The sequence below is a fragment of the Ictalurus furcatus genome, unplaced genomic scaffold (genome assembly GCF_023375685.1).
Source record: "Ictalurus furcatus strain D&B unplaced genomic scaffold, Billie_1.0 scf5, whole genome shotgun sequence".
NCBI classification, from domain to species: Eukaryota; Metazoa; Chordata; class Actinopteri; order Siluriformes; family Ictaluridae; genus Ictalurus; species Ictalurus furcatus.
Window position 1 is genome coordinate 1,207,972 of NW_026521054.1, and position 5,143 is coordinate 1,213,114.

Consider the following 5,143-nt stretch of genomic DNA (forward strand, 5'->3'; position numbering starts at 1 on the left):
CAGCGCATTCATGAACCGTGATTAGCCAAAAGGAAGCTTAGAAAACCATGAATTACTTGAAGACCATGTTATGTTTTGGCCTTTTTCTCTCTCATTGTATATTTTTGTTTATTTCTTGAGAAGTTATGTTCAATAATTTTGGCACAAATTTAATTCTATACTGACAGGGCCATTTGAAGATATTGATCTGAAGCCATTCCTTTGTTGACTTGGATGTGCACTTTGGGTCGTTATTGTACACGAACGCAAACATTCTTTTTCTCATCTTCAGTTGCCTAACAGTGTCCCAAAGTAGACTGGTGTTAGGATCTACCCATGATTCCCTCTATCTAGACTAGAGTCCTAGTTCCTGCTGAAGAGAAACAGCCCCATAGTACGATGCTGCCACCACCATGCATTTTCATTTTCTTTTTCCATAAAATGATGAGATTTGTGTTTCCACTTAAGGCTAGAAAAAGATCTGACACGTTATCTTGACACTATTTTAACAGGAGTGTGTAGACTTTTTATAGCCACGGTAGGTTGGTATAGGTGTGTGGCACGCACCACACATGCTGTTCCTGGCTTGAAATGCTACGGATTATAATATTCATAATCGAAACAGTACATGATCTATACTTCAGCCTGTACTGTGCTGAAGCAAAAAAAAAAAGCGTTCTTAAGTTAAAAAAAAATAATAATAAAATTAAATGTTCTAACTGCCACTGAGCACAAGCGAACATATCAATGGAACTTAAGAACCTTATTTGATCATATGCAAAGTCATGTCATTCCTGAGGTAAAACAGGAATAACGCTTTGCAGTGCTTTCTTGCTTGTCCGTTATTAAAATCATCCAGTCATTTTCAGGTTTCAGGTCTGTGCTTCATGCTGGCACTTTCAAGTAACTTTGTAGGCCGAAAGCGATCGCCGCTGGAAGCAGGTATGTCGAGTATCACTTCAGATATGGAACTGTTCTGCCGCTGACACTAATTAAGTGTCCGCGGATTTCTATGAAACCGGACTTTTCTTCATGAAGTTAAAAAATATATAGAAAATTGTGCTTGTGCAGAGTTTCGGCAAAAAGAAATTATTCATGCTGTTTGGAAATACAGCGTTATACAGTATATATATCAGTGTTTAATATAAACAGAATATATATATATATATTATATATATATATATATATATATATATACATACATATATATATTATATATATACACATTATATATATATATAAGTCGATGCCATGGTGTGGTATAAAAATAAAATAAAAAATTAAATTAAAAACTCTCCTGGAGGACATCCTCCTCTGGCTGATACTGGCAAAAAGAGAGAGAGAGAGAGAGAGAGAGAGAGAGAGAGAGAGAGAGAGAGAGAGATTTTAGTTATCCTAAACGTGTGCACACACACCCCTTATACTCTGAATGCAAGCATTAGTTTAAATTCACTGATTTGGTGGCAGGATAAAAAGATTTATTAAAAGCATGAACATGTGAATAATTATTAGTGACATTAGGCTACATTTAGCTGACAGGACACGGGCTGAATGGTGATGCATGGTGGACCATTAGGAGGTAGTTTATAACATTGCAATGCATGAGCATCATTAACAAATAGAGAGAGATAGAGGGGGGAGAGAGAGGGAGAGAGAGAGAGTGGGGAGAGGGGGAAGAGAGAGAGAGAGAGAGAAAGAGAGAGAGAGTGGGGAGAGGGGGAAGAGAGAGGGAGAGAGAGAGAAAGAGAGAGAGAGTGGGGAGAGGGGGAAGAGAGAGGGAGAGAGAGAGAGAGAGAAGGAGAGAGTGGGGAGAGGGGGGAGAGAGATAGAGAGAAAGAGAGAGTGGGGGAGAGGGGGAGAGAGAGGGAGAGAGAGAGAGAGAGAGAAAGAGAGATGAGATTCAATACCTCTTTATTCAATCAAAGCAGGATTATGTACAGCTTGATGCTCTGTTTCAGAGCGTATATATACACATACACACACATACACAAAAGCATAGACATGAATTAATCCAACACAGTCCCAAAAATAAGAGCATTCTCCACTACTGAACATAAAACATCTTTGAGACACCATATATGTGTGAACTCCTCTACGTTATTTGTGGTTTTGTAGAATGCAAAATCGAGATTTAATCTGGCCTTTACCATTCTGACAAAAACCGTGTTTGCATCACAATCTAATGATTCCTCAACTTTGTTTCTTCTGCTAAGATAAATTGCCATTTTTGCTTGACCTAGTACAAAGTTAAACAGTTGACATTTCCTTCTCTCCTTCTGACTGTATCTAAAACCAAAAATAAACAGCTGCTTGGAAAACTTTTCTCCAAACATCGTGAACATTTGTTGTAACAGCTGAAACAAGGTGTATAATCTGTTGCACTCTGAAAAGCAGTGATAGACCGTTTCCCTCTGTAAACAAAAAGGACAGTTATCTCTTACACTGGGGTTAATAACAGAAATAAAAGCATTTACTGCAACAATGCCGTGTAAAATTCTCCACTGTAAATTTCCAACCCTTTTTGTCAACGGTGGTTTGTATAGCGCTCTCCATGCAGGTTTGACTTCACTGTCAAGCCCTAAATGGGCTCTCCAAGGAGTGTCAACCCTGTCACGTAGTTTGCTTTTGTTCAACACTTTTACATATACAGAGTACATAAGTTTTCCCCCCATGACTTCCAACCTGTTTGTGAGAGTCCCTCTGGACTCTAACAGCTGTCCTGTGCAGTCTTTAAAATCAGGAAGGAGAGTCACTTCAGGGAAGGGTTCGTCAGCATTTGGGTGACAGTGTCCGTTACAGTAGTTGTTCAGCAGAAACAGTTCCGTTTTTGTGAGTTCGCGCTTCCATGTGTTGAGCAGTTGGCTTAAGACCCTGGTGGAAGTAATTCTCACTTGAGAGGCTAAGCCTGCAACGTTGATCAAACCAGGTCCACATCGCTCGACCACATGTCCAAGCGTGACAATCCCAGCTGAACAGAACAACTGCATCACAAAGGGTCCTGCTACGCGCTCCACGTTGAAACGAGTCCCATGCACCACTGGTTCCTTCAGCAGCCACGATAGGGTCTCACCGCCTAGTCTTCTCTGTTTGTGGAGCATCCCCCACACAGTAAACAGTCCTTGGTAGAACTTTGGGAGATTATGAAGTTTGTGAGAAGTCAAGTCCATCAGCCACAAAGCCTCAGCAGGACACAAATTCCGGCCTCGGGTCAATATGGTTCTGGCCAAGGGTCTCCAGACAAGATCTCTGGGCCCAACAAGGCGCCTCTGAATAAACTGGAGTCGGAAGGCGGCGCCCCTGCTGGCGAGATGAAGGAGTCCCTGCCCTCCTTCCTCCTTGGGTAGAAAAAGTACACTCTGCGGGACCCAATGCAAACAGTCCCAGAAAAAGTCCACCAATACTGCTTGTATTTTAGCTAGCAGTTGTGCTGGAGGGTCTACGCATACTAAGTGGTGCCACAGCATAGACGACACCAAATTATTAATCACAAGTGTGCGATCCCTGGAAGACATGTGCGGTAAGATCCATTTCCATTTATTTAGACGCCCTTCCACCTTCTCTAAAACATTATCCCAATTTTTTCTCACAAAAGTATCATCACCAAGATAAACACCAAGATACTTAAAACCACATTTGTTCCAACTCAGCCCAGCAGGTAAAACCAGTTTCTTGCTCAACTCATCGCCGAATGTTATCGCTTCACTTTTTCCCCAGTTAATTTTTGCAGAGGACACTACACCAAAATCTTCAATGTTTTCTACAAGGGTATTAATATCTTCTTGTTTCTTGGTGATGATAACGACATCGTCAGCATAAGCAGACAATTTAAAAACCGTTTCACATCCAGGAAGGGTTACACCTGAAAGAGACCGTCTTAATCTATGTAGGAGAGGCTCTATGGCCAAGGAGTACAGCATGCCAGATAGTGAGCAGCCTTGTCTGACTCCTCTCTGGACCTTAAATGGAGCGCTTAAACCACCGTTGATCTTCAAAATACTCTCAATGTCACTGTACAAGACTCGCACCATGTTTATAAAACCCGAGCTGAACCTGAACGCATCTAGCGTTTGCCACAAATACTGATGTTCAACCCTGTCAAAGGCTTTTTCCTGATCTAGAGAAATCAAGCAGAATTCACAGCCCAATGACTTGGAGAGGTCCAAAACATCGCGAATTAGGATGATGTTATCAGATATCAACCTGTTGGGTATGCAGTAAGTCTGATCGACATGGACAACATGCTCCATAACTTGTCTCAGCCTCATGGCCAACACCTTTGATAAAAGTTTGTAGTCAGCGCTGAGAAGAGCCACTGGTCGCCAGTTTTTGATCTCCTGTAAATCTCCTTTTTTAGGGAGAAGAGTAAGGATTGCTCTCCTGCAGCTCAGTGGTAGTTGCCCCTTGTTCAAACTGTCTCTGAGAACAAGCAGTAGATCCTCTCCGATCACAGGCCAGAATACTTTATAAAAGTCCACAGGAAGACCATCAATACCGGGTGCCTTACCGCTCTCTAGGCTCTGCAATGCAGAAAGTAGCTCAGCAGCAGTGATTTGAGCTTCCAGCTCTGCATTGACCTCCTCTGAGACCTTGGGTAGACCCTCATAAAAGGACTGCGCCACCTCTGGTTTCTTTTGGAACTCTTTCCTGAAAAGCTTCTCATAAAAAGCAACTGCACACTTACGGATCTCCGCAGACTCCTGTAGCAGCTGCCCGGTGCTGGATCGCAGAGAGTGCATTAGCTTCCTCTGTCCATTCCTGTGTTCGAGGCCAAAGAAAAAGTGAGAGGGTGCATCCATTTTTACGACGTTTTGATGACGAGAGCGAACCAGAGCACCTTGGGCAGAGAAACCCAACAGGTTAGATAGAGCTGATTTTTTCCTCTGGAGAATTTTGAAATGTTCTCCTTTTCTAGTGGAGTCTGCCAAATTCGGCAGCTTCACTATTTCACTCTCCAAATTTTTCATGGACCTCGTCATGTCTCTTGTGACATTGAGAGTGTACTGTAGGCACAGCTGTTTGATCTTACCCTTCCCTATATCCCACCACTGTTGTAGAGAAGTGTATTCATACTTCGTTTTTGTATAACTTCTCCAAAAATACATAAGAACATCCTTAAAAACATTATCAGACAACAGGGACACATTAAAATGCCAGTAGGCGCTAT